Source organism: Dasypus novemcinctus, chromosome 29 (assembly GCF_030445035.2).
Source record: "Dasypus novemcinctus isolate mDasNov1 chromosome 29, mDasNov1.1.hap2, whole genome shotgun sequence".
NCBI lineage: Eukaryota > Metazoa > Chordata > Mammalia > Cingulata > Dasypodidae > Dasypus > Dasypus novemcinctus.
In genome coordinates, this window is record NC_080701.1 from 18,867,307 (window position 1) to 18,892,549 (window position 25,243).

General features: G+C 40.7%; 1 pseudogene; it reads right to left on the bottom strand.

Moving 5' to 3' along the window:
* The window catches only part of LOC101432490 (transcription factor E2F5-like), a 28,912-nt pseudogene extending 20,296 nt beyond the window's left edge, over positions 1-8,616 (bottom strand).
* Between the last annotated feature and the right edge of the window lie 16,627 nt (positions 8,617-25,243).

The following is a 25,243-nucleotide window of genomic DNA, read 5'->3' on the forward strand; positions in this document are numbered from 1 at the left end:
ATCTGTCATTGCAATGCCATTCAGAACAATTCCAATGTCCCCCAAATGCCCTGTATTATACCTATTCCTTCCTCTCCCTGCCCTCAGAATCTCTGGTGGCCACTGCCTTTATATCAAAGTTACAACATCTTCCATTGCTAGAATAATCATAAGTCTACTCTAGTCCATGGTTGCATTCTTCCCTTATATTTGTACATTCCTCAATCTTATTTCTACCCACTCCGTTACTGATTGAGAAGGGCCTTAGGTCCCAGATGGATGGAACTGTCTTGCCGCAGTTGTAGATATTCTCTGTGTTTTTGTGATGGGTGTTGTCCATCATCATCATTTTGTTAGTTGTCCTGGATGAATCCAATGAACTGGGGAGTAGGTATTGCAACTCTGCTGAGATTCAAGGCTCAACTGGCATATGAACAAGCCAAAGATTTAAGTCTCTGGGACGTATATTTAATGCCCTTTTATGTATTGATGTCTGTTCCTTCAGACTTTATATAAGGGGTTCATTCCATACATGTTTGGAATAAGTTTTCAAGGAAAAATTTTAAATAAGACCAAAAAACTTCAGTAGGCTAAATTTAATTACAGTGTAGCAATCCATTTCTCACACACAACATGTAGAAAACTGCCCCTTGCAAAGCACATACAATGCTATGCTACCTTGCATGCGAGATAGATGTATAAATAAATATCCTGTTCTTCCGCCTGGATTTCAAATTCCTGGGAGACGGATTGCATCATTGTATTTGTTTTCAAATTTTTATTCCCACTTCTGACTTGGTCTCTATCACTTAGAAAGTGCTCAATAAATATGTCATGAATATTATTAGATGCATAGCACATACTGGCTCTAAAGAATATTCCAAAGAAAATTTTAAAAATGTTTTTAAGATTTTTAAGACATGGTGCCATTGAAATAGGTTTAGAAATTCCCAAGTTTATTTCTGTGACATGTATGTATTATTTATAATTATCTGTAAAATGATCTATGCAGTATCACTTGTTTGATAAAGTCAGTCTTATTTTTTGTCACATCTCCTGTTACTTATCTTTATTTTAAAAAAATTTTTTTAAAGATTTTATTTTTATTTATTTTCCTCCCCTCCCTCCCCACCCCAGTTGTCTGTTCTCTGTGTCCATTTGCTGTGTGTTGTCCGCTTCCGTTGTCAGCAGCACAGGAATCTGTGCTTCTTGTTGTTGCATCATCTTGTTGTGTCAGCTCTCCGTGTGTGCAGCACCATTCCTGGGCAGGCTGCACTTTCTTTCACGCTGAGTGGCTCTCCTTACGGGGCGCACTCCTACGTGGGGCTCCCCTATGCGGGGGGAAACCCCTGCGTGGCACGGCACTCCTTGCGCGCATCAGCACTGCGCGTGGGCCAGCTCTACACGGGTCAAGGGGGCCTGGGGTTTGAACTGCAGAACTCCCATGTGGAAGACGGATGCCCTAACCACTGGGCCAAGTCCACTTCCCCCCTGTTATGTATCTTAATTCCAGAAAAACAAGTGTTCTTTGGCACATTTAATTTATACCATATTCAGGGTTCTCCAGAGAAGCAGAACTGAGAGGAGAGAAAGAGAGAGAGAGATTAAGAGCTTTATTATAGGGATTGGCTCACACGACCTTGGGGATTGCAAGCCTGAGTTCCATAGGACAGGCTGCAAGTTGGAAACTCTGATGACATTAATCCCCCAAAAAGAACTGAGCTGGCTGCTATAGAGATAGAAATTCTTCTTTTTGACCATTGAAATCCTCAGTTATTATTAATAAGGCCTCCAACTGATCGGAAGCAGAGATGCCTCTCATTGCTGAGGGCAACCGCTTTTGTTGATGCAATTAGCCATAGATATAACCAACGGACACATGATTTAAATCCATCTATGAACGACCCTCACAGTAACAATCAGGACAGCACTTGCTTGACCAAACAACTGGATACCATTACCTGGTGAAAGTGACCCATGAGATTATCACAGGTACTGACTTTGAAAAGTCCCAAGATCTAATTTGAGTTCTATCACTTGGGCATGTTACTTAACACCTACATACCTCAGCTTTCTCATTTGTAAAAAGGGAAAATTAAGTACACTTTAAAATTAAAGAAGATAGCATATGCAAGTCATCTAACACAATCCCCAGCACTTAGTAAAAACATGACTATTACCCCCATACCTTACTTCAGATCAAAAAGTGTTTTTAAAAACACGCCATTTTATTTGTATGAAAATGAAAGTTTCTTGAATATTTTCACCTTGTCTGTTCTTTGGAGCTTATGTGGAACCCCTCTACCTTAAAACATTTCTGTTATCAAAGTTACTGTATACAGGTAAAATGAATAAAACTGGCTTTTTTTTTTTTTTTCAGGTACTGGAGCCAGAGATTGAAGCCAGGACCTCGTATGTGGGAAGCTGGCACTCAACCACTGAGCCACGTCGGCTTCCCTGAGTTGGTTTTGTCGTTTATTTTGCTTGTTGTTTGTTTTTGTTTTTTTCAGACAGTTTTGGGAACTGAACCTGGGACCTCCCATGTGGGAGGTGGGCACTAAACTGCTTGAGTCACATCTACTCCCCACTGGTTAACTTTTTGTATATATTTTATCTTGGCCTCTATATGTCGATATTTTTTACTGCTATATTTTATTGCATATCTTCACCCCTACCAATTATTCAGAATTGAGGAGGTTTTATGAAATTAGAGTGGAAACTCCATGAGGTCTTCCATTTGCTTGCTCAGAATCTTATTCATGAGTCACTGGATGAATCATTATCCATGTGAATCATGGATAATAATCCTGAAAGTAGCTATTGATGCAGAGAAAGAGTGCTGAACTGAGCTCTGTGGTTTACAATATATATCCTGAATTGTCAAGATTGTTAGATTTAAAGTGTTTGACTTTGGAAAGGGTTTGGACAGAATTTGATAGACAACCACTAACCCAGGCCTGGAACTCAATTCACCTCTGAAATGAGAAAGGTCCCATCTCCTTTTTGTCCTTCCCCCACCCTCTGTTCCTCAATCTCCTTTCTCCACGTGGTCCAGGGACCAATAATCAAGTGGACAGGTCATGCATTGAGAATGCACCCAGGGCGAGCTGACTCAGGAGAAATGCTCCCCTCTCCAGCAGAGGGGCAGCTTCTATCCCATTTCAAGCTGGCCTTGAAATCAATATGTCATTATAAACACATAGAGTACAGAGAGACAGGAAATGGATACATACCCAGGATAAAGTAATTTGGAAATATTAGTTATTTGAAATGTGCTGCACACCAAGGAGACATGAGTATTTCACAGTGGATTCTTTTGCTTCAATCAATTGTTCACTTGAAGCAGCTTTATAGACAAGCCTGCTCACATGCTTGGGAGAAGTTCAAATTCGAGCGATATATCTAACTGCTTGCCTAGCCCCCAACCTCTAATTGTTTATTTTTAACTGCAACCCACATCTTTCGCCTTTGAGAGAAAATGCCTGGTAAGTTAAAAGAAAAAAAAATAAAACAGGAAAAGAAAGAAATGTGTACTTCAGTGCATCTTACTAGTAATGGTGTTCTGCTTTCAATTGTTTTGCAGCAGCATAACTATCTTGAGAGTAAACCCTTTGATAATGTTCCCCATTCCTATTACCCCCTGAAAAAAATGCAATAAGCTAGTATGACAAGCAAACAGTGATACATAAAATTGAGAAAGGGGCCAAAGCAGGATATACAAAATTCTCCCCTAGCTTTTCATGCCACACAGCATTCCATAGATCTCACTAAGAATGTTTTTCTATTTCTCCTAAGCTGCTTTGAACCACCCACCTGTAATTCTTCAACTTCCAAATTTCCTTTTGGGACAACAGCTATGTTGCTCCCTGCTCACCTGTGAAAAGCCCATTCTTTCCCCCTCTTTAGATTTCTCCACTCTGTCTTCAAACCTGTCCCAAATTTAATGAGCTACATCTTTTACAAGTTAATGGCTATTCTGACTCTCTTTACATAAGGGAAGTATTTAGCTTTATTTTTCTAAGAATAGAGGTACCTCTGTGCTGATCTACCGTCATCTTCTTATTTGACTGGGGACTAAGGTTTAGGCTGCAGACCTTGAATGGAGTCCACCTAACTGGTCAATGTGGGAATTGAATATGTAACACAGACTCCATTAACATAATGTTCCAACTAATTGATTGACTTGATCCTAATCCAGACTGGCTTCATTTTGCCTTCTACTTCCAGACCTTATTCTAATGTAGATTTTAAGGGCCATGGAGTTGGGGTGTTAAGATATTTAGGTCTTTTATGGATAATTATTGTAAGGAAGAAATGCGGCTAATTTTTGAAACTACTTTTAAAAGATCTGTTAATGGAAGCAGATGTGACTCAAGCGATTGAGCTCCCACCTACCACATGGGAGGTCTTGGGTTTGGTTCCTGGAGAAGATGAGCAAGACAGCAAGCTGGTGCAGCTAGCTGATGCAACATGATGATGCAACAAGGAGACACAAAGAGGAAACACAATGAGAGAGACAACAAAGCAGGGAGTGGAGGTGGCTCAAGCTATTGAGCGCTTCTCTCCCACATGAGAGGTCCCAGGTTTCGTTCCTCGTGCCTCCTAAAGAGAAGATAAGCAGACATAGAGGGTACTTAGTGAATGGACACAGAGAACAGACAACAGGAACAAACAATGAGGGGGTGGAGGGAATAAATAAAATAAATCTTTAAAAAAATGATCTGTTAAGAATGCTTTTGGAACACTGCTAATCTAAGACTGGCAATTCATTTGGTCTGCATATAAAAACAAGCATTTAAAACATACATTTGTGTAGTAAAGATTAGTTTGACTTCAAACAACCTTTCCAAACCCCATCCTTGTTAGTAGTTGCAGTTGCTTGCTATATCTATTCAGCTCAAAAGGAAGAGAACACTTTGGCTATGCACATGGATCTTAAACTAAATGGAACATTTATGACCTACATTTTTCTGTTCTTTTGTTTGCCCGATTCAGTCAATTTGGAATTCCACATATTACAAATAAATTGCTTAGGAAATTTGCATAGATTGTTGTTGTTGTTTTTCAGGTACTGGGGCAGGGGAATGAACCTGGGACCTAGTATGTGGGAAGCTGGTGCTCAAACACTGAGCCCCATCCGCTCCCCTGAGTTGGTTTCTTTCTTTGTTTTGCTTGTTTGTCTTTAGTAGACACTGGGAATCAAACCCGGGACCTCCCATGTAGGAAGCAAGTGCTCAACCCCTTGAGCCAGATCTCCCTGCTTAAATTGGTTTGTTTCTAATATTTTTTATTTATTTTAAAAAATACTCAGACTACATAAAATGCTACACAAAAAAAACACAAGGCATTCCCACATGCCTCACTCCCCACACTGCCCACCTTTCCCTGCACTAACAACTTTCTTCATAGTGTGGTACATTCATTGCAATTAATGAACACATTTAGGAGCGTTGCCACACAGCCTGGATTATAGTTCACAACACAGTTCACACTCTTCCACTCCATTCTGCTGGTTATGCAGGATATATAATGTCCTGTATCTGTCTTTGCAATGTCATTCAGGACAATTTCAAGTCCTGAAAATGCCCCCATATAACACCTCTTTTTCCCTCTCCCTGCCTTTAGCAACTCCAGTGGCCATTGTCTCCACACCAATGATAGAATTTCTTCCATTGCTAGAATCACAATAAGTCTATAGTAGAATTACAGTTAGTCCACTCTAGTTCATATTTTATTCCCCAATCCTGAGGATTCTGGGATGGTGATGCCCACTCCACCTCTAATTGACAGGGGCCTTGATCTCATATGGCTGATGGATGGGACTCTCTTGCTTGCAGTTGTAGACTCACTCAGTTCCTTGGTATGATGATTGTCCATCCTCACCTCCCTGTTAGCTGTACTGGGTGAGTCCAGTGAACTGGGAAATAGGTGTTGCAACTCTGCTGAGGTTCAGGGCACAGCTGGCACATAGACAGCCCAGAGATTCAAGCCTTTTGGACATACAACTACCAACTCCAGTGCCAACTATAGGTTCAATAAAAGGGGCAGAAATGGCATGGGTAGAGAAGTCACATCTGAGTTTAACTCTGTCACACTTGGGAGCACAAATTCCAAAGAGGGCCCACTGGCAAGGCACCAAATTCCAGAGCTAACTACCATGATGATAGGACCTGGGTGTCTTCAGAGCCCTCAGGAGCCCTACCACTTGGAGTAGTATCTACTTTGACTGTCTATGAGATTGTGCTGAGATGTGCATAAGTGTTACCTCTGTTTCTGACTCATTTGGAAGTCTCTTAGCCAAATAAACTCATTTTCTTTACCATTTTCCCCTCTCATTCAAGGTTGCATCACCAGCCAGTGTTTGATAGTAATTGCTTGGTGCCAAGGAGGCTCATCCCTGGCTCATCCCACACTGGGGAGAAGGTAATGCATTTTATTCTGAGTTTGGCTTAGAGAGTGGCCACATTTGAGCAACATGGAGGCTTTCAGGAGGTAACTCTTAAGCATCCTACAACATTAGGCTAAGTTGAAATTTCAAGAGCAAAGGCTCATAACCATAGTCATCAGTATCAAGGGACCATCCTTCTTCACTGGTCATTGCCCCTGTACTTGGGGGACTGTTGCTATCCTATTACAGAATGTGGCAGAGCTCGTCAAGATGGGAATTCAGCATTCTTTCAGTTGTTATGTGAATCTCTACCCACTGTGGCAATGCCCCATGAACATTTGAGTATATTTATATACCTTATATGTATGTACTTGTGAACCTCCTCCCAGGTATCGCCTTTCACTGACACCCCACACAAATGATCCTCCCGTGCCTTATTTACAATGCTCTGTGATTCAAAACTTCTTCAAAAATGAAGACAAGAATATAGTCAAATTCAATTAATAGGAACATGAGATAGTAATGATCGATATAAACATAAGAAATAAAATACATAATAATTTATAAAACCTAAAACAAAGTAAAAAAAATTGAAGCATTAAAAAAATGAAAAATATTAAATTTTTTTGATATTTTGCCTTTCATCACTTTAAAAACAATTGTCCTGTATGTACAGTGGCATATTCTTCCATTTCTTCCTCAATGTCTTACCTTTTTCTTCATTATGTCTTCAAAGAAATTTCAGGTCACAGTAAAGTCACATACAGAATATAGGAGACTCCTATATACACAACATCCTCCCCCTTTTCCCCTTTCCCTATTAATGACCTTTTTACATGTGGATGATACATGTAAACTGCTGTACAAATATTGAAACTGACTTACTAACCATGGTCAATGGTTTACATTATGGTTTACATTTTAGACCACACACTTTTATAAATTTTTGATGAAATTAAAATGGTCTGTATCCATCATTGCAACATCATGCAGAAGATTCCATTGCCCCCTAAATACACCCTCTTCCATCTATTTTATTCCTCCTTCCCCCTCTCCTTAGTGCCCACAGCAACGTCCAGGCTTCACTCCTTGAAGGACAAGATTCATAGTTACTTGCAGCTGCACTAATGGCTTGACACACTGGTCTGTTCTCCCTTATTAGGAACATTAAGAACTACCTATGCTCTTAAGAGACACCCTCCCCTATGTTTGAGACTGTATCAGGTCTCCCCAGTATGAGAGTCCCAATCCTTCCCACTCATCAGGTGGGTCTCCCCCCACTAATACTACACACAATGACAAAATGATCACTCGCACATTCTCTGGAAGACTTTATCTGTTTTTTCTTTCGTTGCTCATGCTTTGGATGTAATGTTCATGAAACCATTTCCTAATACAAGATCCTGTAGATACTTGCCTACATTATCTTCCAAGGTCTTTATGGTGTTGGCTCTTATATTTAGATATTTGACTCATCTTGAATTAAGGTGTGGTATGGTGTTCCTCTCTCTTTTGGATATAGATATCCAGTTCTCCAAGCACCATTTGTTAAAGAGGCCATTCTCTCCCAGTTGAGTGGGCTTGGTGGCCTTGTTAAATATCAGTTGATTGTATATGTGTGGATCTATATCAGAACTCTCAGTTTGGTTCCATTGCTCAGTATGTCTATACCTGTGCCAATACCATACAGGTTTGACTGTAGCTTTGTAATATGTTTTAAACTCAGGTAGTGTGATTCCTCCTATTTCCTTTTTCTTTTTCAATATGTCTTTGGCTATTCAAGGCCTCTTGCTTTTCCAAATAAATTTTATAGTTTTTCCAATTCAGTAAAAAAAGCTGCGTTGATTTTTATTGGGATTGCATTAAATCTGTAGATTAGTTTGGGTAGTATAGACATCTTAATGATATTTAATCTTACTATCCATGTACAGGGAATATTCTTCCATTTATTTAAATCCTCTTTGGTGTCCTTTAACAGTATTGTATAGCTTTATGTGTATATGTCATTTACAACTTTAAATTGTTCCTTCTACTTCTCTCTTTTGGAAGAGTTTAAGTAGGCTTTGTGTTAGTTCTTTCTGAAAAGTTTGGTAGAATTCACCTGTGAAGTGGTCTGGTTCTGGCCTTTTCTCAGTTGGGAAGTTTTTAATGACTGATTCTATTTCTTTACTTGTGATTGGTCTGTTGAGTTCATCAATTTCTTCTTTTGTCAATGTAGGCTGCTTGTGTGTTTCTAGGAATTTGTCCATTTCCCCTAAATTGTCCTTTGTTTTAGCATACAATTTTTCAAATATCCTCTTATAATACTCTTTATTTCTGTGGGGTCAATGATGATATTCCCTTCCTCATTTCTTATTTTGTGTATTTACATCTTCTCCTTTTTTCTTTGTTAGTCTAGCTAAGGGTTTGTCAATTTTATCGATCTTCTCAAAGAACCAGCTCTCTGTTTGTTAATTTTTTTCTAATGCTTTCTTATTTTCTATTTCATTTAGTTCTGCTCTGATCTTTGTTATTTGTTTCTTTCTCCTTCCTTTGGGGTCAGTTTGTTGTTCTTTTTACTAATTCCTCCAAGTGTGCAGTTAGGTCTTCAATTTTAGCTCTTTCTTCTTTTTTGGTATATGAATTATGCCTCTCAGTACAGCTTTTGCTGCATCCCATAAATTTTGAATGTTGTGTTGTCATTTTCATTAGTTTCAAGGTAGTTACTGATTTCTTTTGAGATCTCCTCCTTGACCCACTGTTTGTCTAAGAGTGTGTTGCTTAACTTCCATATCTGTGTGCCTAATCTGATTCGCTGGCCCTTGCAGGTTTCCAGCTTCATTTCACTGTGTTCAGAGAAATTATTTTGTATGATTTCAACCTTTCTGAATTCATTGAGACTTTCTCTATGGCCTAACATGTGGTCTGTCTTAGAGAATGATCCTTGCACACTTGAGAAAATGTATATCCCACTGTATTTGGGGGTAGTGTTCTGCATATGTCTATTAGATCCAGATCCTTTAAAGTATTATTCAAAGTCTTTGTTTCTTTATTGATTCTCTGTCAAGATGTTCTGTCTAATGGTGATAATGGTATCTATATTTGTAGAGGCATCTATTTCTCCACTTAGTTTTTTCCAGAGTTTGCCTCATGTATTTTGATGTGCCCTGGTTAGGTGCATGAATGTTTATGATTTTTCTTTCTTCTTGAAAGATGACCACTTTTACTAACATATAGTGTCCATTTTTGTCTCTTATAATAGTTTTGCACTCAAAGTCTTTTTACCCAATATTATATAGCTACTCCCACCCTTTTTAAAAATTTTTTGTTTGCTTATAAGATTGTTTTCCAGCCATTCATTTTCAGCCTCCTTAAATCTCTGGACCTAAGGTGGATTTCTTGTAGACAGACTATAGATGGGTCATGTTTCCTAATCCCTTCTGCCTATCTGTCTCTTGACCAGCAATTTCAATCCATTAACATTCAATGTTATTACTCTCAAGGAATTACTTACAGTAGCCATATTTTCTTTGAATTTATGTATATTATGTGTTGTTTTCATTTCTCTTTTTGTCTTTCTCCAACTCTCTCCTCCAACTCTCTCTCTCCTGTTTTTCCCTTTCAACCTGCAGAACTCCCCTTGTTATTTCTTGAAGTGTAGTTTTCTTATTAGCATACTCTCTTAGTTTCTGTTTATCTGTGAGTATTTTGAACTCTCCATCATTTTTGAATGCCAGCTTTGCATGATAGGGAATTCTTGGCTGGAAGTTTTTTCTTTTAGTAGTTTAACTGTGTTTAACTGTGTCATACTTCTGCCCTCTTGCCTCCATGGTTTCAACTGAGAAATCAACACTTAATCTTATTGAGCTTATCTTGCATGTGATGGTTCTCTTTTCTTTTGCTGCCATCAGTATTTTCTCTTTGTCTTGAGAAAATTGAACGGGTTGACAAGTATATGTCTTGGAATAGGCCTTTGGGGATTTATACTGTTTGGGGTGCACTGCTCTTCTTGGACATGTACATCTGTCTTCCTCAATAGGGTTGGGAAGTTTTCAGCCATTATTTCCTCCAACACTCCTTTTGTCCCTTTTCCTTTCTCTTCTCCCTCTGGGATGCCTATAATGCATAAGTTTGTGTGTTTTGTGTGTCATTCAAATCCCTAATTCCATGCTGGATTTTTTTCTAACTTTTTATCCATCTGTTCTACTATCTGTTTGATTTCAGATGTACTGTTTTTCACATCACTAATTCTTTTCTCTGCCTGTTCAAATCTGCTGTTATATGCTTCCAGTGTATTTTTGATTTCTTGGATTGGTGGATTCTTCACCATCATATCCTTTAACCTTTTATGCATGCTTACAATTTCTTCAGTATGTTCTCTTACTGTCTTCTTAATATCCTTAATATTTTCCTTCATTTCATTATGTTGGTCCATGATATTTGTTTGGACAGCTTTGATTAGTTTTTTAATGTTCTGCATCTCTTCTTAGTTTTTAATTTGTTCAATGGATTGGGCCATGTCTTCCTATTTCTTAGTATGGTTGAATTTTTTGTTGCTGTCTGGTCATCTTTTTATCCTTATGGGTTTATTCAGCTGATAAGCTTCTCTCTCTATTCTTGGGTTTTATTCAGATGCTGTTTTTGTGTGTGTGTTAAGTTTTCTCTTTGACACTTTGTTCTTCTTATTCTATTTCCTTGTTCTTGTCTATGTTCCCTTGAAGGAAAAAGATTAGGGCCAGAGAAAACAAAAGAGGTAAGAAAAGAAAAAGGGTAATTTTAGTAATAATAGTAAAAGTTAGAAGAGGTACTGTATAAGTACTAGGAAAATGAATATTTAACTCATGTAACCTGCATGGAGTAATAGGTATAAAAAAGTGGAGTACCTACAATGGAATGGGAAACCAAATATAGAAAAGTATATAGAATGAATTAAAAGGCCAAAATGGTGAGGAGAGAGGGAAAAGAAAAGAAAAGACAAAAAGAAAATAAGTTCATGAAAGAAAGAATACTGAATAGAAGAGTTAGAAATAAAAACCGGAACAACTGAGGACTAAGCAAAGAGAGGTGGAATGTAAGAACAATAATGGAAAGCAGAAGATAGAAAGACATAGGAGGAAAAGAGATAGCATTGGTAGACAAAATCAGTATACACAGAAAAGGGGAAATCAAGGAAGAGGAAACAGCAGACACGAAACAAGCCAGCAGCACCTAATTTTTAAAAGAAGTGTGGGGACGGGGGAGGGGAGAAAGAGGAAAGAAAGACAAGAAAACAAAAAGCAAATAGACCCACAAGCAAGCAGTCAAACAAAAACTAAGGAAAAACAGCCTTCCCTATTAGCCCCTGTGGAGCTTCTCAGGCTGCCGGTATTCATCAATCAATTATCCTGCAGCCTGCCCTCTGCAGGTTTTGAAGTGGGTTTTAGTGAGTAAACTAAGTTAAACTTTAAAACAAAAGTAACCTTGGTTTTAGGAAAAATAAGAGACCCAAGAGAAGCTAATAGGAGAATAATGTCTATATTTCCCTTATCTAAAGTATCAGCTGGATGTTTGATATCCTGGGGAATCACTATTCTAAGAGGAGCCAGGAATCAAACTAGGGACCTGGTATATTCAAGGTAGAAACTCCTCCCCTGAGCTAAACTTTCTCATTGGGTCAGTTAGCTCTTCAGAAAGCTGTCTAGTCACTTTCCCTTGGGCAGGTTTGACCATTTGCAGTTGGATAAATTCCTGCTGGTTAGGAGTCTGTCCCTGCCCCCTTTCTATTCTTATAGCTTTCTCTCCCAGGGCAGCAGGATGCAATAGCCAGTGTGAGCGTTCCCTTTTGAAATTCCAGTGCGACCCTGGTATCTTAACTCACCGCAGAAAAAAATGACTCTCAATCCTCTTCCAGACCACTCCCTCCTCCCAGGGGACCCTAAATAGGCTCATGGAAGCTTATTCAGGGCTTCCTACTGACTGTCTCCCTTGGGGAAGTTGAAATTTTGATAGTTTGCAGCACTGGACTAGTCAATTGCCTGACTCTACCTTCTCCCAGGCCAACTTTCCCTGTTCCAGGGTGGTCAGGTGAACCAGGTAGCCTCAGCAGATTTGCCTCACCCCTCTTCCTGATGCCACCTCGAGCCAGCTGGTATGCTCCTCAAAGCTTAAAAGGGGGTACAGGTGGGAAGCAGATTTGGCCCAATGGATAGGGTGTCTGCCTACCACATGGGAGGTCCATGGTTCAAACCCAGGGCCTCCTGACCGGTGTGATGACCTGTTTGGTGAACTGATGTGCACAAGGAGTGCCGTGCCACGCAGGGGTGTCCCCGCGTAAGGGAGCCCCACGCTCAAGGAGTGCCCCCATAAGGAGAGCCGCCCAGTATGAAAAATGTGCAACCTGTCCAGGAGTGGTGCTGCACACACGGAGAGCTGAAGCAGCAAGATGACAAAGAGACACAGATTCCCGGTGCCACTGCCAAGAATGCAAGCGGACACAGAAGAACACACAGCAAATGGACACAGAGAGCAGACAACTGGGGGGGTGGGGCGGGAAGGGGAGAGAAATCAATAAAAAATAAATCTTAAAAATAAAGGAGGGGTACAGGCAACTAAACCAAAAGAAAGGAATCTTCTCTCCACCCTTCGCCAGAACCCTCCCACTCTCGGAGAATGCTTCCTCGGCTGGGTGACCAACGGGAGTCCATGCTCACAGCAGCCTTTTGCCTAGAGGGTAGGACTTGACTGTCCACAGTTTCCAGCCTCAAGAGCTAGAAACTCACAGTTTTACCTCGAGCAATTTATCTCTTTGTCCAGCTCTCTCCACATTGAAGCCCTGAAGCCTCCTGGCTCTGTGGGTTCCCTCAGGCATTGTCTTGCTCCCAGTCAGCTGTTTTTTTGTGAGAGATGGTGAGGGCGCACTTGAACTCATGCCATCTTGCCTCTCTTTCTGTCCCTAGATTGGTTTTTAATCTCAGTTTACACTTGCTTCTTTAGTCTCACCTATTCATTCAAACATTCATTCATCCAATATTTACTGAACAATTGCTAAGTAGATGGCAATAGGCCAAGAAATGTGTGAAATGAGCCATATACAAAGAGATAACACAAGGAAGAATATGATACATTTCACTAATGATGCCTTGAATACTGTGAACACTCATATATGAGGAAAATAAATGCTAGTTGGGAAAGACTAAGAATGGCTTCATAGAGTGGAACTGTCTTGCCCATAATAAGAATAAAAAGAGAATTTGGACATCCCTAAATGGGAGGAGAGGTCCCTGAGGAAAGAGACCTGTGAGAAGGAGCCAGAGAACAAAAGACACTGATTGGAATGGAACAGCTGATTTGGGTGGGGTAGTGTATACAGAGATGTAATTGGAGATAAAATTAAAAATGAACACCAGATTAATGAATCCTGAAAATCAGGTTTAGAGTTTTGGATGGTAATAGAAAACGATTAAAATTTTAATTTGATTTCTTTTGCCTTTTGGCAAATAATAATCCATATAGGTAACAAACAAAAAGACTGTTAGCCTCAATAAGGCTATTAAATCAATCCATGTAAAAAGTAAGGAGGTTACAACTAGGGTAGCACAGTGGAAACAAAAAGAAAGGAATTAAGACATGGTGTAATTGAATTTGTGAATATTGCATGGAACAGCGTTTAGAGGGATGAAGGTCAACCACCAGACAAGTTCTATACTGTTTAAAAAAATAGAAGAACACCAAGGTAAAAGACAGAGGAAAAAGAGGAGGGAAACTAGTTTAAATGCTCTTCATTCACATAATCCCCCCTTCATTAGAGATTATCTAGTCTGTTCTTGGATCATTCAAACATATTAAATTGCTTTCAAGGAAAAGGCCATTGATTCTGAAGTCTGGTTGCTTCGGCATGAAAACTCCCTATCCACTAGAGCAAAGAATATCCACCTGGTCCCCTTGGCAAGCTTTAGTAAAGGTCGATCAAAAGGCAGTCTAGGGTTCTCATCTTTATGATAATGATCAGGTCTTGGCTTGCATGCCTTACATAACCGGGTATCTTATAAATCTTATTCATCTAAGGTAACTGTGCACAAGTCCAATTCTTGATGCCAGTCACTGCCTCCAAGAAGCTCGTTGTCCAGTGGGGAAAGAGACCATCTTCCTTTCATTTTCTTTCACTTCCTCATTACATAATCCTTTGCAATCTGGTTTGTGCCGCCACTCAGCTGAAACATCCTATTTCACGTTTATTTATGTCAATATAATCACCACATTGAGTAACTTCTACTTGGTTTGATTTACCTTCCTCTTTCTACAATGTTTGAACTTCCTGATCACCTCTGTGGCCTTAAAGCTGCTTTCCTACTTTTTCTCTTACTCCTGCCCCTGGGGTTTACAGTAGAAGCAAACACAAAGTAAATAAAGACACATAGTTTTTCTTTTTCTTTTATGCTGGTTTTGGTGATATTGTATTAGTTTCCCTTTCAACTTTTATTCTTCTCTACTCCTTCTCTTTAGTTCTGTTAATAATTAAACAGAGGTTTCTGCCATGGATTTTTCTAGGTCCCTTTGTCTCCTATTTGAATGCTCATTTCTTTGTTGGCATCATATACCCTCTTATACTGGTGTGGATAAACAGTGGTGACACTACTTGTGGATCTGGTTTTACAAATATAGCATCTGGCTGGAGAAGATTAAGTGCTGAAGGGCTGTAAGTAAACAAATTGATATGTCCAAGAACACCCGGAAAGAAACACCTATTATGAATTAATCAGTTCTACTTACAAGGCAGGAGTATTTCCCAGTGCATACAAACTCTGCTCAGATTTCAGTTCAGCCCAATTCAACCCAACATATATTACCTTCCCACCATGCCCAGAATGCCAGAGTGGGATTTATGCCATGCTTCTCATACTTGCACCTGTCTTTATTATCTTTGCCTGCTTTGAAGGAAAAGCAAAAAGGGAACTGCCAGATTGTCTCCCTAGTCAGATTTCTTTCATACCAAAAAGAGAAAAAAGAAAAAGGCTTTAAAATAAATGTGTACATCAGAATTCCATTTGACAAGAGCATTGGAACAAGGAACCTGAGAATTTGGTGCCATTAACTTTTTTTAATATATGAAAACATTGGGTTTCAGGGAGCTGCAACAGGGTCAAGTGGTAGGTGCCCTTGACTTTTATACTCCCCAATCAAGACAGGGCTGTGTGACACAGCACAGAAATCATTCAGTGGGAAACTGTGGCCCCTCTGAGGGAGGCTCCCTGGGGACAGGGAGAGCATCTTTGCCACCTTTTATCCCCAGGAATAGACACTATGTCTGGCTCATAATGAAGCCTCACAGAACTTTCCTGAATGAATGAACAGCAGGAGTGCTAATGGCTAGACTTTAGGAAGATAAAAATAGAGGTTGGATGGCAGGCAGACCTCACGGCCAGCTGACAACATGGCTGCAAGACCTTGCTGAGACCTTGAGTTTGACCTTTAGGTCCCAGTTTCTCTTTACAGGACCTCCGCTTGGCCCGGGTATTCCAAACAGTCCCCATTGTTCGCACCCTTGGTGGGGTAACCAGTAAAAGCCTTATCATTAGGAAGGGGGAGGGATAATTAACAGTTTAAAAAATAATCACACGAGGCCGAGCTTGCTCTCTCTGCCTAGAGGAGCCCGCACCAAATCTTGGTGTGTATTTCCATCTTTCGCTCCCATTTCTCAGCAAACTCTGTTCCTTTCCCCATTTCCCAAATAAATTCTTTTTACTGGCCTCAAAAAATAAAGAATAACATTTGGGCTGCATACTCACATCTGAAAGCAGAGTTTTCCCACCTTCAGATTCCCTTGTCTGTGCTACTCTGTCTCATTCAGAAGTCAGAGTGAAATGGTTAAGTCAACAAATCACAAATTCTGAACAGCACACAACATGATTCGATTTGTCTGTTGTGCGTTGGAGAAAGGGCGAAGGTAGTGCGGGGATTATATTTGAAAGTGCTCTACTGTTACTATGCACACACAGCATGGGAGCCTTTACAAAATCCTACAGAGGAGAGCGGCTCCCCACCCCCTCCCTTACACCTCTCCCCTAATGCGGAAGCAAAATGTTCTCACGCCATTGCAGCAGAGTTAGGGCAGGATGCAGTGCGGTGAGTGCTGGACCAGGCCCTGAGAATTGTAGCATGCTGTGGTAGAAAGAAGTTATTCCCAGGAGGACAGATCGTATGCCTAGGGAATAAAAAATTTAAAACTTCCACTTTCAGCCTTGTCTGGATCTGGCTAATAGCCACTGGAAATGGTGGTAGCTCTCCATACGGAAGTAGTTGGTGAAGTGTGGCTTAGGAGCAACTGCATGCAATTGACTCATAAGCCTCAATGTAAGGAAACAGTGATCTTAGTGCAGGCAAGTTTAGGGCACAGAGAAGGATGAGAGGAGAGACCAAGACCAGAGCCATTCAAACCAAACAGGGTCCAGAGAGCCCCGGAGCACAGAAACCATCTCTCTCTCATATGCAGATAGGAGTTTACCCCCTAGTGAGGCAAAACCTGAAACTAAAAGTCAAATGAGAAGCATACTGTTTGCAGTAGTGAATATATATTCATTCTTTCGTTTACTTTATAGCAACTTAAAACTTCACTCTGCAGCACAGACTTGGCCATTAGCAACTAATCCTTGTACGCGCATTATGTGTTCCCAAATCAAAGAGCCTCCCAATTATAATAAGATTTTTCCCTATTCTTGGTGGCCTACGATTGACAATTGCAGTTAGGATTCTAGTTTGTAGAGGATCAAAATATGTTAGGGAAAAAACAACGCACCTCCTGGAAAATGACAGCTTAATAAAGGTGTGCTACTTGCTATATTGCCGCACAAATCCTGAAGGCTGACTGTGCCTTAATTGTTGTTTGGCTGGCTAGCAATGCAAAATGCCGAGAAAAACAGCATCTGCTTATGAAAGGAAATTCTGGTTTTGAAGCTCTAGGTAAGAGATCTAGCCACATAGTCAGCAGTGAAATCAAGTTATTTTCTTTTAAGTTGTGACAAATACTAAATGTAAATTTTTAGTCATTCTCGCCTTGGGGAAATAACTGCCTTAGGCTCCCTGCTGACCAAGCTTATCACTAATTTGTTTACCTTTTTTTCACAATGAAAAACCTTTTCCATAAACTGAAATAAATGATTTTGCTACATTGTAACTCAATCGCCAATAAGGAGAATTTTCCTTCCGCATTAGTTGAAAACATTTAAAATTTTCTCCATTCTTGGTAATGGAAGAATCCATGCTTTTATATCCCTACTATTAACGCTGAAAAAGTGGTTCCTTTCATTCTTGAAATACAGCATGGTCTACACATTTAATGTAATCAACCCTCCCCTGTAGCTTTTATAAAGGTGGACTGCCTTGCATGCATCTGGGAAAGCACCAACTCTGAAGTTATTTAGTTTGTCCAAGTGGCTAAATCAGAGCTAGAATTAGGAACCAACTGGAAATCAAACTGACCTCCAGGCTGTCTTAGCCTCATTTTCTTGTGAATTTATTTTGTTATTTCCAAGTATTCATGGCTTAGGTTGATACAGTCATGCTGTGGATATATTAGAAAATAATACCCTTTGTTTATAAATAGCTGGAATACTCATGGGGCAATTTTTAAAAAAATGTAATGTTTTCACAACAATCATTTAATTTGGAGAACAAACATCTGTTGTTATATAATTAAATATCCATTGATGGTTGAAAGGATATTTTGGAGACTGTGAGTAGCTAAAGCTAGCTGTTACACTACTTTCCCCCAAATTATACAAGTATCAAGTCTATAATTAGGGTGGAAAACTGGAGGTATTTGTGCTGTAGTGATATAAAATGTGATGTTGTGACTCTGACAAAGAAAGCCCCATGCAGAACATCAACAAAACCCACACTGCGGTCGCCCCTCGGGCTGACGTGTGGTTTGCTGGCCTGGCGAGGGGCGGCGGCCGTGGTAGGCCTATTCCAAGCCGCTGCCCCCATAATAGGGTGGTTGGTCGGGCCCACCGCCACCCCTGAAGGAAGCTCGGCATGGGCGCAGAGTGCCCTCGGGTCTCCCCTTCTCGGCAGCCATGCTTCTGCGGCCGCCCCTCCTCCCGGATGGAGCCACACGATGCCTTGTGGGGCGGCACCCTTCTTCTTCTTTCTCCCTGCGCAGGCACAGGGCGGAAAAATCCAGTCTGCCCTTTTCCCTCCCCCCCCTCCCCCCCCCCCAACAGCAGCAACAGCCAGATGTGGGGGGAAAAATCCAGTCTGCCCTTTTCCCTCCCCCCGACAGCAGCAACAGCCAGGCGTGGGCGGGAAACTCAAGTCTGCCCTCTACCCCAGCAACAGCAGCCACCAATCACTAAACCCTGCCCCTTCCCCCAGCAACAGCAACAGCCAATCCCTAATCACCACCCCTCCCCCATCCAGTACCGCCCACTGACCTTTCTCCGGCAACCAATCAGAACAGGGCATGGCTTCGACCAATCAGCCTTCCCCAGCCCCTATAAAACTGTTGCCTCTCCCTCAATAAAGTGGACTTGCGTGTTTACCTTGTCTCTGTGGTAGTTCTTCTGCCGTGCGCCCTCCAGTCCTGAGAGCCCCCGACAAGGGCCTGGCCTCCCTTGTCCCCAGTTCGTCGCCTGCTTCTCCAGGTGACCTCTTCGTCGCCGGCTTCGCCAAGCGACCCTGTCAGCCGAACCGCGCAACCCCTGTGAGACCGACCCCTCGTCTGCTGCCGGACCGACCGCTCGTCCCAAGTGGGACCGACCCCTCGTCCTAAGCTGGACTGACCCCTCGTCCGCAGCCAGACCCCACCTCTACTGACCGAGCAAGCCGCCGCACCACACCATAACAAAAACAAAAACAAAACCCACACCATAATTTGTGGTTCCCAAATACAGTGTCCCTGCAGTCTAATTCATTTCAAGTTCATAGAGCAATCCTCATGGTGCCCAGGCTCAGGCTCAAATGAAGTTCACATACCCAGAAATAACTCTGCTATGGGGTTGAGCAGTGGTTTCCAAACTTAGCTGCTCATTAGAATCACCTGAGGAATTTTAATCCTGCTGCCAGGTCATACCCCATCTTGATCCCCATCAGAATGTCCAAGGGTGGGAGCCAGGCTTCTGGAGTTTATACAGGACCCAGAGTGATCCCAATGTACAGTAAAGTTTGAAAACCAGTGGGCATAGAAAATGAAGGTTAGAAGATGATCACAATGCCTCTCCATTGTTAGACAGACAGCATTCACATTTTGACAAGATGAATATAGTACAGATTCCCTACTCCCTTACCTGAAACACCTGAGGACAGATATGTTTCAGTATTCACAACTTTTTAGATTTTAGAACTTCCATATTGCATACACTTATGTAACTCCCTCAGTCAGGGTATGGGAATAGGGCACAGTATAACTATAAAACATTAATATTTCTATATGGAAGCATATAAATAGTTACATTAAATGAGATAAAGCCAATCACCTAAAGTCAAATTTTACCACCAAATGCATTTTCCCATTGTATTTATTAGGGTTCTGTAGGGAAACAGAATGAACAGGAGATATTTGTAAATATTATGATATTTTATAAAATTGTCTCATGGGACTGTAGGGATGCACGAGTCCCAATTTCATTGGGCAGACTGTAAGACAGGAATTCTAATGAAGGTCCTTAATGAATTCCCCAGGAGGAGTTGGCTGGCTGAAGCACAGATGGGAATTCTCTCTTGGAATGCTGAAATCACTTCTCTTTTTTAAGGCCTTCAACTAACTGAGTGAGACTTCTCTCATTGTTGAAGGAAATCTCCTCAGTTGATTGTAGATGTAATCACTCATAGAGGCAATCAACTCACTGATGATTTAAGTCCATGAAATGTCCTCACAGTAACCATCAGGCCAGTGCTTGTTTGACCAAACAACAGGGTACTATTACCTGGTCAATATGACACACGAGCCTAACTATCATACCCATATTTATAAAAGTACTTTGGTTTTCATAGCTTTGGGGATTTCATAATTGTGAATACGGACACATGGGTCTCTATTGAATCAATTTCAAAAAACCAACTAAGGACATAAAGCGGCAGACTCAACTCATAGCAATGGCAGTGGTGGCTGGAAGCTGACAGCAATGAGAGTGATTAGACCTCCTTTACCATCTCAGCCTATATCTAGTTCTTTTACAATTAATACACATGAACTATTAAAATTCTTAAAAGCTTAATTCCTTAATATGCATATTTATATATACATATCATATATATACATAGATGTGTGTATGAATGTGTATAATTAAAATGCCAATCCACTGGGGCCTTTACCTTAAGGAATCAACCAGTCACATACATTAAGAGTAATCAGACTCCCGGGTATGCCTGGTATGTACCTCCAGAAGTTGTCAAACACAAAATTTACAATCACTGGTACTACCGTATCCTTTAGTATTTGTTAAACCAGAACTGTTTCAACAGCTCACCCAGAGTCTATCAGCTAATCACATCCCATGCAAAACAGAGCATGTTGAATCAGTCCTTAGAAATAGCCCCTTGACTTTCTGTCCTGGGGTGGAGTTTCTCATAAGGATTTATCAGAGGGCAAGGAAGCACATGGATTTTTCCTGGGAAGAGAGATGTGGTCAGTGAGAACAGGACTAACCAAAGGATTGAAACTTTTAGTCTAGAGGTATCTAAAAGAATATAGCTTCATTGGACTGGGTAGGAGGCCCAAGCAATCTGGCTAAACAGCTTTGGGTGCTAATCAGCCAGTGGAGAACACCCTATAATTAGGCTCTACAGGAATCTGATGGGATAATTAGAAGATAAGAACCACATAAAGTCAAAATTGTCATTATGAACTAAATTCCCAAGGCTTCCTTCAGAGACTTTAATCTCCAAATGTCCTGGTTTTCTCTCACTGAGAGGTAGTCAATTCACCTGATGAACCAGATGTCTTTCTATACCCCCAAACCCAAAACTCAAGACAGCAAGGCAGTCTCCTCCTTTTGGCATTGTTCCAAACAGCCAAGTTCGGGCTTTATCATACTGAGATAACGTCCCAGGATAACAAGTATTAAAACTACTGGCTCATTTTGAAAATCAAAGTTAGGTCTTCAGAGTCACTGAAATGGTCTTTCACATGTTTCTGGTCACCTGCCTCTAATTTATCATAGCATTTAGTTACAAATGTCTCTATTCTCCTGAAGTCCTCCCTCTCTATTTCAGGAAATGTGCCCAGGTTACCGAACAAAATGAGTCTATGCTATCTGAATTCCTTCAGCTTCCTGCCCGCACACCTACAAATTGATCTGCATCTACACTTACTTTCCGGTCTCCTCCTTTCTCTTTCCAAGTCTAACTCTTCCACCTCTTCTCCCAGCAGCTCAGGAAACTCTCCTACATTTCCTATGTCCCCTGTCAAATACCTCATTCCTCTATCTAGAAACCTGCTCAAATAAGTCCTGTCAAATAAACAACAGCAAGAAGAGTAAATGACCTTAAGTTTGTCATAGTTTTATTTTCCTTTGTTTTTATAGCTTAGCTTCTTGAAAGGGGTGAATGGGAGGTGAGGAAATGAAGACAGCTAACTTGGCTTCCCCTCCCACTAGTACATTGAAATTGTCCTTACCAGGGTCAATTATTCTAGTAACTGAATTCTCTGGACATTTTTCACTCATCTCATACTTCACCTCTCTGCAATAGTCTATATTCTTCTGGAACTGGGATTGGCTTTTTGTGACACCAGTTTCTCTGAGTTTTTCCTCAGGCCTCCAGGCCCTTCATTCTCAGTTTTCTTCAAGAGCTCTACTGCTTCCACCTGCCAATTCAATTGTTGAAAACCCATGGGTCTGTCAATGATTTCAACTACATCTTTAATATCACTCAAATCCATCCTCTTCTTTCCGGCACCACTGCCAATAACTTAATTTAGACGTCATTATTTCTAATTTTGGATGTCAGCAACAGCCTCCTAACTGCACCTTCCATCCTTTTACCGGCCTTACTTCCTTATAGTCCTTTGACTGAAAATATATGGCACATCATCTACATTGTTTCTCTACTGTGACCCTGACAGCCAATTATTTTTAATAATAGAGAAAAATCTTATTTCTTTTGGAAGCTGAATTTTCTCCCAATTTATATTTCCATATAATGTTCAATAAACCTTACATTTCCTTAATACTGAGGGGTAAAGTTGGATATATTTTATGGAAGTGATGCAGGGACAGCAGATATGTAATTTGGGATAACAGTCATATCTGGGTACATGAAATTATGAACTTTCTTCGAACTAAACTGAACATAGCTTTAGAATCCTTCTCAACACAGTGCCAATTAATGAGAACTGAACACAAGTTGAAACTATTTGTTGTTCTTGCTCTGAACAATTTCCACTATGCTACAATTTGTGGTCCTTCTAAAATGAACAAAGGAAAACAAGTGTGATCTTGTTAAACCCTATTGATAACTTTTGTTCATCTTTGCCTGCAGGATAATGTCTATGATTTTATTCTAGGAGAGAAGGTCCTCTAGGACCTGTTTTGCCCATCTTATCAGTCTTCCCTCCAGCCACTCTCATTCTTTCCCAGTCTAAACTGTAGTTGTAAGATAACAAATTACTTACTGTTCCCACAAGATAACATACTGGTGGTGGCCGATGCCCTTCTTCAGGTGACCCTTTTTTTGGTGGCTCATCTATGCCTACAGCTCTGAGTATAGTCATCTGAAAACTGGGAAGAACAGAAGAGAAAATGCTCTGTTATTACTGCTGATTTGTTTTTCTTTCAAATGTAAAAGTTCCAATAAAGGAATATTTAAAACTATCGAAATCTCTTAATCAGCCACCAGTATGTATACCAAGGCAGTGAGTGATCTACAGGAAACTAAATTTTTTCCCTGAGGTAGAAATTAAATTTTAAAAGAGGAACTAATAATCTTTTATAAGTAATGGTCCTTGAGCTCTGTTTTCAAGAGAGTTCTTGGAAATAGTTGTTTTGCCCACATTTCAAGTAGGGAAGAGAACTTTGGAAGTTGCTGCTCTGTCTGCTTTGCCCTGGCGTGTGAAAAGCCCTGCTGCCCTTTAAAGGGGGTAGGCTTCCTCTAAATTGTGCGTCCTTGTTGGACCTAACCACATTCGGATCTTTTACGGCACTGCTGAAAATGCCTGAACCTGAGGAGACACCTGGTGGAGAATGGAGGCATTCTTCTCCTTGGCTAAACTACACTTATTTCTTTTCCAATAATATTGTAAATGACAAGAGAGCAAGGCAATGCCATAGAATCCTTGTGTTTGGTTCCTAGCAGTCTAGAAATGTGAAGCAATTATGCAAAAAGTAAGACAGGTGCGGTGCTAATTTAGTCTTCTTACTAGCATAGCTCAGATTCTATGAGATTAATTATTTTCTGTTTATTTATCTATTCACTTATTTATTTATTCATAGGTGCTCTAACAAGGCAGAACTCTTGGCCCATGTGCTGCAATTCCTACATTAAGCTATGGAGAAAGGACATACTATCATTAAAGGGCACAGGGTAGGGGCATAATTGTATGGGATTGAGACCACCTATAAATGTCAGGTATGCAGACAAGAAGCAAATCGCAGAGAACTCCTAAATGGATGAATTAGAAGTGTGGCATTAAAGAAATAGACAATTTGGTTGAGCAGAGAGAGAGAGAGCCATGGCACTAGGGGTGGTGGATGAAGAAAGAAAGCATGTGTGACTGGCCTGTGGGAAGGACACCAGTCTGTCTACAGAAGGGTCTGTCAGGAACAATGAGGTTGGAATAGGTAAGGTACAGCTTACTAGAAGTAAGGTTTTCAGCTTCATAACTGAAAATCTGTCTAGCTTCAGATGTTATGGTCAGGAGGCAATCTGGCATAATGGAATGATCAACGGTTTAAGAGTCAAAAGTAATGAGTGCATCTCTGATTCTACTCCTAACTAGCTGTGTGGCTTTGGATAATGCCAGTTAGCTTGAAACACAACTGATTTATTTCTCACAGGTCTGCAGGCATGCTGGGGGCCATCTAATCCAAGCTAGGCTCAACTACAGCAGCTCCACTTTCCCTTCCTCCTCCTCCGGAGATGCACAGGAGAGCCTGGGCCTGCTCTTCTCTTGGTGGTGGCAAAGACTCAAGAGTGTCAGTACAGACATACAAGGCCTCTTGAGGCCTAACCTGAGAATTGACACACCATCACTTCCCTCTAATCCTATTGGCCAATGCAAGTGACATGGACAAAGTCAGAGTCAAGGGGTTGGGAAATACTTCCTATTTCTTTTGTGGGAGGATCTGCAAAGTTACATGGCAAAGGGTCTGGATACAGAAAGGGATGACGAACTAAGCTAATTATGCAATCTGCTGCACACAGTCTCTCAAGTTCTCAGTCATATTTTCCTTATCTGTAAAATAGGGGTAACAATATTTGCCCTTTCCCCTCCAAAATTGCAAAGATAAATAGGATAATTAGTGTAGCTATAAGCATTTACTTAGCAGTAAAGCATAATGCAAATGTAAGGGATACTTATTTGGCATCCTTTTATATTCTCTTCCCTTAGGAAAATCCGAAGCCTCCTATATATACTATCCCCTAATTGCTATTGTGAACCACTGTATAAAATGTATTTCCAGTAGGTGCTTCCTGAAGAAATGTTGAATGGAAGTTTCTAAAATGAGCTTGTATGTATCCAGAAAAATACTGTAAAACTAAAAGTCTTGCATGTTGCTGATGTTTTCTTCTTAAGTGGGAAAACAGTGCAGCAGATCCACAACCAGACAGAGGCTGTAGATTTCGTGAGCTCTCCTTTCCCTGAAAGGATGAGGTTTTTGCATTGTTCATACCACATACTCTTTCTTGTCACTTCTCCTTTACATCCAAAGCATCAGAGGAGAGTTGGCCTGGGTTCTGTGGGTTCCAGTAGCAGGGAAATAGAAG